Source organism: Puma concolor, chromosome C1, assembly GCF_028749965.1.
Source record: "Puma concolor isolate L17-30 chromosome C1, mPumCon1.1.hap2, whole genome shotgun sequence".
Lineage (NCBI taxonomy): Eukaryota > Metazoa > Chordata > Mammalia > Carnivora > Felidae > Puma > Puma concolor.
Window position 1 is genome coordinate 136941525 of NC_141674.1, and position 8880 is coordinate 136950404.

The 8880-nt window shown below is 36.5% G+C and overlaps 1 long non-coding RNA gene across 1 annotated transcript in view; it reads left to right on the top strand.

Moving 5' to 3' along the window:
* The window catches only part of LOC147578455 (uncharacterized), a 128034-nt gene extending 119737 nt beyond the window's left edge, over positions 1–8297 (top strand). Inside the window, exon 5 of the long non-coding RNA XR_015254281.1 lies at positions 7845–8297. This is a non-coding gene — a long non-coding RNA (uncharacterized LOC147578455). The remainder of the gene's footprint in view (positions 1–7844) is intronic.
* The last annotated feature ends 583 nt before the right edge of the window (positions 8298–8880 follow it).

The following is an 8880-nucleotide window of genomic DNA, read 5'->3' on the forward strand; positions in this document are numbered from 1 at the left end:
TTTTCCTTAAGTGTGTTTTCTTTTTCTAATTTCTTTAATCAAATGCTTGGTTCATTTTCATTTTTCTCTTGTGTAATTATAAAAATATGTCAAGGCTGGTATTTTGTCTCTGGATACCACCTTGGTGGCATCTCATAAGAGTTAAAAAGTAATATACTCATTTCTTTATTTTCTAAATAATATATGTATTAATTTTTATTTCTTCTTGGTTTAAATTTATTTAGCAAAATTATTGTAAATTCCCTAATATTTAGAATTTTTGCTGGTTTTCTTTCTTTAGCTTTTTGTTATTATTTCTTATATTTGCTGGGTTTTCAGAAAATGTACCCTGCATAATTTCTGCTTTGTAGAGTATATTGAAATATTTCGTGAAACTATAGATGACTATTTTTTCCACATGTTATATAAATATTATATATTTTATGTTTTTATAGAATTTATAGTTAAAATATATTTATTAATCAACCATATTACTTTTTTGAATAATTAATTTCTTTTTTCTTAACCTACTAGAAACATCAAAGACAGAACTGTATTAAAGTTGTTAAAAAACAAAATACAACAAAGTAAATATGAAGATCTAATTGGTTTTATTAGGTGATTGATGAATCAGGGAGCATCCCATCTGTCAAGTAGAGAGGAAACTCCCAGCAGTTGTACAAAAATGGAAGGTTTTTATAAGAAGCAGGGTGGGACAAGAACTTATTAGCAAAAAAAAAGATTGTTTCAGGCCAGGAGGTCTTTTCTGGTGAGAACGGGTCAGGAGGGTTTCTATCATGTGGATTTCTATCATGTGGTGCTGATCAGGAAATTTCAGGTTGACTGTTATAAGGTCACATTCCTTGAATAGGTTGAAACTGTAATTAAGTCTTGGTTTGCTATCTTGGAGGAAAATGACTCGACCTTGGGCTTGCTTTTCCTTTTTTACCAAAGTCTTCTACAGAAGTTCTGTTTCTATCCATTTTTCATATAATGTTTTTTTAATGCTATTTGTTTAGCACATAAAGATTTATGACATTTTTACCACTTTATTGTAAAGTACACTTTTTCTGTATAAATGGCCTTTTGTAATCTGGTTACTTTCCCCTTCAAATATATATTGGTTTTGCCCTCATATTTTCATCCCTACAATTGAACTTATGGACACTTTTTCTTGGTAAAAATAAAAGTTATATGAAAAGAACTGAAAGATCAAAGTCCCTCATGATATATTTAGAGCAAGGTAACTGCCCTTGTTTTCTTTCTGGAGGGAAAAATCTTTGCCTGAAGAATTTTCTCCTGACATGCAGGTGATAACATGTAACATTAGCATGAAAGAGTATGAGAAAGAAGGATTTGCTCTTGACTAGTTAAGAAATAGGCTTAACAATTCACAAATTTCTTATGGGATTAGACTTTAATACCTAATAATCACCTTTGTCAGGGAAAATGTATGCGACACTGTGGGAAGTAATTGCAATTTATGGAAATGTTTTGAACCAAAGGAAAACTCAAAATATTGCTACTGAGAATGGCAATGTAATGTTGGCTCACTGTAGCGAAGGAAGACTCCTCTTGATTAGCACATCCTCTGGTCTTCCTCTCAGACAAGACTGCATGGCTGGAAGAACTTCCCAGCTTTGGTTCCTTAAACTCATACTGCATCATCCCAATTAAAACCCCATTTCCACAATACTCTGGAAGAGAAATTGCAATTGATTCCCCAGGTAGCTTTTCCCTTTCACACTGATATATATATATATATTATATATATATTATATATATATATATAATATATATATATAATATATATATATATATACACACACACATATATATACATATATGTGTATATATATACACATATATGTATATATATATATACACATATATGTGTATATATATATTTAACATCTCATTACTTACACAAATCCTTGCTTAATTCCTTTTCATTTGTTTGTATCTTCTTTCTCCAGTCACAGATGGTAAGCTTCTAGCAGACAGGAATCTTCTTGAGGTTGCTCTGTACTAGGCTGAACACAGACACATGCTTAAAACTCTCCCATGATGTGCCAGTCCTTTCCTTTTATGAACATTATGCATCCATTCTTCTGCCTCCTTTCTCTTTTCCCCAAAAAGAGCATAATAATTGATTCTAGTCCAAACGTTAGGTAAAGCAGTGAGGCATAAAGATGAAAGAAGTTTTAATTTTGTGTTAAAATCTTCAATTTTTGCCCACAATTATTTGAGAGCTACATTTGACAAGGCCTATAATATAAATTTAGTTTGAAATGTTTTCATAAATTTGCAATTGCTTAGTTAATTGGGGAGAGGGAGTAGTAGTTAGGTTAGCTGTAAGTTGCTGTATCATCTCGTCAAAGGAATCTAAGTAGCCTCTTGTCTCAATCTATCCATTAATTTCCATTTATGTTTCAACCACTTCATAATCTACTGATTACTGGATGAGCTGTTATCCATGCAGTCTGATATTTGGGGGCCTTAAAAAAGCAATTGTCTGCAATATGCAGTACCTGGTAGAGGTTACAATAGAACAATGCCATGGCAGGACATCTAGGATCCCTGAATAGTCTGTAATTAAGGAGGAGTTGTGGAGGAGTGGTGCTTGTATTATATAAAGGAGAGATCTGTAATTGAATTAAGCAGTGGGGGGAGGGGAAGAAAACAAAGATCAAAGCTCAGATAACATCAGTTCCTTTCCTTGGCAATGACATTAACGATGAAAAGATTTCTTTGTTCTTTTGCATATTATACCACCCCACTTAAAGTGAACACGCAATTGCAAAATTTGCCATTTGCCCTCAAATCCTGAGTGTTTTGAATGCTAAAGGACAACTTTAACAGATTGAGCTTGAGTTTCAGAAATCTCCTCCTAATACTTCCTACGCGGAACTTTAAGGCTGTACATGAAAGCGGCTGACAAGGCTAAGAGAAAGAAAACCCTTAAGAGTGAACACCCTTAGTAGTGTCCTACACAGAACTGCAGTTAGGATTAGCCTCAGGGGGCCATTTCCAGGGAAAGCCTCACCTGGTGAGGTCAGAACCTCAGGAGTTTGAAAGCAAGGGTCATGCTTCATTACAATGTGGGCTGGAGGTGAGCAAACAGATCCCATCGCTCTTTAGAGAAGCTATTTCAAGGCTGGCCCAAGTGCTCAGGCATAAATACACTAGCAGGAGGCCCTTTAGAAGGGGTTCAGACAAGTTATAGTACTATCTGAACGTGAGCCAGGCCAAACTGCTAGGGCCTGAATTAAAAGGAAACAGTTTATAGGCTGTGGGACCTCTTACCAATCCATCTTTTTTCACTGGGGAGAAAAAAAAGTCTCTTTTGCGGAGGTGATGAAAACCTGTATTAAAAGGTGACACAGCAGAAAAAAAAAAAAAAAAAAAAAGAAGGCTAAGCCAATTGGTGGAGTATTTCAGAAAACAAGAAAAAAAAAAAGCCAACATGATGTTAAAAGTATTTAAGTTGGGAAGGGAGAAAATGAGGAAAAATCATGGTATAGTCTATGATTAGCAGTTCCAGGACAGATGATAAACAGTAAAGAATTATCTAGAAAATTCAAGAATTATGTTCTATTTAAGTAAGCCTCTACTTTTTGAAATAGCTACATATAGGAATATGTTGATGAACCCTTCAGTATGGTGTGAGATGTAAACTTTGTAAAATTTAAAACAGCCGATTGAGTAGGACTATAGCTAATGCCCGTGTTCTTTTTAAAAATATTTTTTTTTAATGTTTATTTTTGAGAGAGACAGAGTGTGAGCGGGGGAGGGGTAGAGAGAGAGGAAGACACAGAATCTGAAGTAGGCTCCAGGCTCCTAGCTGTTAGCACAGAGCCCAACACTGGGCTTGAACTCCTAAGTTGTGAGATCATGACCTGAGCAGAAGTCGGACGCTAAACAGACTGAGCCACCTAGGCAGGCGCCCCAAGCCAATGTTCTTGATAAGTCTAGTAAGGGGCAGTCCAGCCAAAGCATGACATATGAATCTGATAATTGTTCTTCTGTACTGTAAATATTAGCCTATAAATGACCTTCTGCCCGCTTCAAGTTCTTTTTCTTATCCCCACGAGCCCATGGGCACTTGTACATACATATAAACTTCAATACAGATCACCAAGTTTTACTGTCATTGCTCATTACAGGTTGAAAAACTAGAATACATAGTAACACACAGGGTGTCCTGTTAGTGACTGTCTTTTGGAATGTGCTCACATGGGATATATATTATTCTTTCATGTTAATATAAATGGTATAAGAGGATTTGCTAGATGGTACTATGACTGCAAAGAATGGAAATGTGTCACCCAGATTCCCTGTAAGAAGGGACTTACTGCCCTAACTTCTAGCAGAGAGTCTCCATCTGTCAGCTCCTTCAGGGCCTGCCAAACTTTCTATGGGTTCCTTCCTCCCAGGCATGCTTTTCCTGCCTCCACCCCATCCCTATCTGAATACTGATGGAGACATGTATAAATATCCAGCCATTTCTGCCCAAGACAGAGTAACTCTGAAGGGGTATATATGTACTAGAGCTCTCCTGAGCTTCTGACCAATAGTTTATTGTGCTTCTATGGCTATTCAACTTCTCCCTCTGCACCACCTTGCCTCCTCTCCTGACATTTTGTAATTGTCAAATTCAGTCTCATTTCCTACTTCCAGAGAAACCAGCCTGTGAATATGACCATATTAAGAGGATTTCTAGTAAGTGTTCTGTGCGTGGACCTTATTTTACAGATTAAGCAATTAAAGTACAAAAAGTTTGCTTGGGACAAACTGAATTACATATTAGGTGCAATGGCTATGATTTTCCAATCTCCGTATTAGCCTCTCATCTGTCTGATTATAAGACTTTCCAGGGATATTTAAAAAGAATGTCAACTTTGTAAGTTTCAGTTCCATTTGCTAGTGTAAATCTTGGCTGTCAAGTGACTTTAGTTGTATATTAAAGTTATGTAGGGATGCCTCGGTGGCTTAGTTGGTTAAGCATCCAAATCTCGATTTTGACTCAGGTCAGGATCTCATGGTACATGAGTTCGAACCCCGCATTGGTCTGGGTGCTGACATTGCAGAGACTGCTCAGGATTCTATCTTCTCTTCTCTCTCTCAAAATAAATAAATAAACTTAATAAAAAACAAAGTTAAGTGTAGGGTAGCTAATGAACTAAAACATACAGGGATATTGAATAATTGAGAATCACCATTAAGTTTCCATCTTTTGTAAAAGATTTTTGTCATATCTTTTACATTTTCAGTAAAATTATGTAACTAGAGGAGAACTTGGAGATGAGGTAGTTCAACCTTTTCAATTGGTACATGAGTAGAACTTGAAGCTATGATCTTAAATAAGAAAAGTGGACAAGATGGGTCACAAGTAGATAAACCCAAGGACAGTCAATGCATTAGGTGGTACTGGGGATCAGTATGAACCATGAATGTTGTAGACAATCAGGTGTAACCATTTTCATGCTAATTAACCAGTTTTTATTAATTAGTTATCGATACACATTTACTTCCTTTAGTATGTAAAATGGATAATGAAACTATGTGATGTATCCTGCCACTTACCTTATTTTCATGTTTCAAACTTTCAAATTGAGTGAAAAATATCCATTTGGATTATGAATGCTTATTTAGTATATACTCTGTACGAGGCAATATTTTAGGCACTGGGAATATAGTGATCGGCAAACATACAACTCTCTGACCTCATGGAGCTCATTATTTCTGGTAGAGGAAATAGCAATAATTAAGAAACTAATTAAATCAGTAAATATAAGCCATAATCATATATTATAATGTCAAGTAAGTTTTAAGAATTAAGATGAAGTAGGATGAAAGAATAGTGACACCATAGGCTGTTCTATATATATAGGTAAAGGTTGAGCTCTGGGAAGTTGATGGTGAACAGAGAGGTGAATAAAGTAAGAGAATGGGCCATGTAAATATCTAGCACACAAGTACTCCTAGCAAAGTGTGAAAACCCCGAGATGGGAAAGCGAGTGTTATTGGAGTTCAGTGAGTAAGCTGAAATATGTAGGAAATCAATTCAGTCATTCCAGAAGATGGATCTCGTGTGGACTTAGAAGCCATGTAGGGATTTTGAATTTTATCCTAAGTATAATGGGAAGGCATTGAAAGATTGAGGACAGGGACATTATATACTCTGATTTATCTTTTAAAAGGATCACCAACAACTGTGTGGAGGTGAGGAGGGAGCATCAGTAGAAGCAAGCAGTATGAGGAGCATTGCTTATTGTGGTAGCTCATTGCTCATTACTATTGCAGTGATGCAGACAAATGATTAGAATGGCTTGGTGATAGCCCCGGAGATGATAAGTTGTTGGATTTGCTAATGATTTGGATGTGGAGTGTGAGAGAAAGAGAGCAGTCAATATTGCCTCTCCATGTTTTTTTTGGAGCAACTAAGTGGTTGATGGTACAATTTACTGATATGGAGGCCACTATGGCAAGGAATAAAATGGTACCATAAGTAAATACTGACCTATTGCCAATGGTTCATGCATGAGATAATGAAGTTTCCAAATCTTTCCTTACCCAATTATGGCTTTGCTTTTGGTTTTTAGTCCTTCATCATTTAGCCGGGGTCAAAGCAAGTACAAAATAAGAATGTGACATGGCAGAACGCCAAATGAGGAAAAATGAGATCTAGAAAGCATAAGATTGTAGGATGGTGGGGATACTTAGGGCAGAGCATTTGTGCTTTTTTTTCTTTCTGGAATGGTTACAGCAAAGCAAGAAAGATGTTCTGCCCCACTATGAGGAATATAAAAAGCACAACACGAGGGTTCTTTAACATTCTATAATATCCCCACTTTTTAAATTGATATTTTGTTCTAAAATAAAATAGGAGAGAATTATGCAAATAGCCTTTCTGATTGCAATTTTCATTTCTATTTCTTAAATTATAGTGCCTCACTCCTGGCTATGTATTCAGTCACGAAATAGGCAGATGTCAGTCAATCTCCCAATAATCCTCTTTTCCTTATTCACTTCCTTGCTGCCTTGGGTGGAGGACTGCTTTAATTGTGGCTTAATGTATGTTTGTGAGAAGGAACTTGGGCTGCAGGTATTTGACAGATTATGTTTACATTTAAGTTTCCTTTTAAGTTTCAGCCACAGTGCTTAAAGTCTGTTTGTTTCAAGAAGCAGTCATAAGGCCACAGTTAGGGTGCCAGCTAAGATCCCCTGAGAATTTGAAGCCACACTGAACCTCAGTGCCAAGAGATTAATGTTTGAGGAGTTGAAATTGACTAACTCTACCACTTACCATACCAACCCTCATCCAACCAGCAACAAATGCCTAAAGAATAAAGTCTTGGCTAGTTCTACTAAGACAAATGTGCATTTGCCTTGGGAAAGTTTTGCGAAAAGCAGAACATGTTGGTGAGAAGCCCTTACCAAACCATCTGATCATCAGTGACATCGTCAATAACCATCATTATCTTGGGGTGGGAGGCAAGGAACGTTTGTGGTAAAGCGATACGTTTCTTAGGCACAGAGAAGATTTCTAATCTCTTTTCCACATACCTCATAGACTCCTGTGTCTGGAGATTTTTTAATATGCATGTTCGGAGACTAGTAGTGGTAATAATAAAGCTAAGCTTAATTGATGTCCTGCAGTAATCTGTAGCTCCAACTAACTCTTATAAAGTGGCAACCAACCTATAGAGAAAAATTCCAATCCTTAATTATTATGATACAGCTACCTTGTGATTTATCTCTAAAGACATTTCAATGGGCATTGAATTTTCAATATAGGTCAATTAATGTCAAATTAATTGCTGTTATTATGTTGCCCCAATTGACCTATTTCATATTTGCAGGACTCCAGCGAGAAGGAGGAAAAGACAACAGAATAAGCCTTTCCTTCTGAGCTGCTGAAATGCCCCATCTTTCTGGAATTGCATTCAGAGTAAGGATTTTGCATGAAAGAGCTTCAGGAAGTTACAAAACTCCTTTACATGGCCTGTTGGATCTGTGTACAATTTCCAGCATTACCCAGAATAAATACCAGGAGACTGGTGTGGTTTATACAAGAGTTTATAGAGAAAAAAAATCCACCCACTAGCTCCCATGCTGAGGATTACAACCAGGTCCCTACTGCCAAGTTTTGTGTTTAGGTAAAGCATGAGAAAATCTGCCATTTTTTTGGAAGTCACAAAAGGGTTTCTATAGTAAGGAGTGGTAAGAAGCTGACAGCTTTTTATGCATAAAAGGCAGCTGTTCCTTCTCAGGTAATATTATTAATAAACCCTAAGGTAATGTTTGCTCTGAAATATGTCTAATTGAAATAATTTACTCTGACCCTCGGAGAATTATGAAACTGTTTTCATCATGTTCACACACAGCAAAATAATTATGAGATGCCATATGGAAAAGCCATCATGTGGTAGATGTCTTTCTGAATCTATATTTCTGAAATGTTTCCCACAGATAAATCATATAGCTAATTCACAAAGTAGAGGTGAACAGTCCCTTTTCCACGTGGAGATTTGATGTGAAATGTTTGCAGTTCCAGAATATTAACAGGGGTGTTGACATCAGTAATTACTACAGTTATGAGACATTTTTCACAAAGTATTATGACAGCAATACTTGGTCACACAGGGAGAAAAAGGGTAGGAGACTCTATACACAGCATTTGAAATATTTAGGTACCTTTAGTCCCAGAAAACTGTGGGCATATTGGTGACTGAGGTACTTTTTGCCTTTAGCATAAAATCTGTCTGGAAAGTTCCAGCAGTTTCCACTGAGATAGCACATTTGGCAAGATGAGCCTGAGCGTGGTATGTAAGGACTTTCGGGAAAACTTGTCAGCTTTCACAGGGAAAGGTCCAAGTGTTTATGGGAACTATGAAG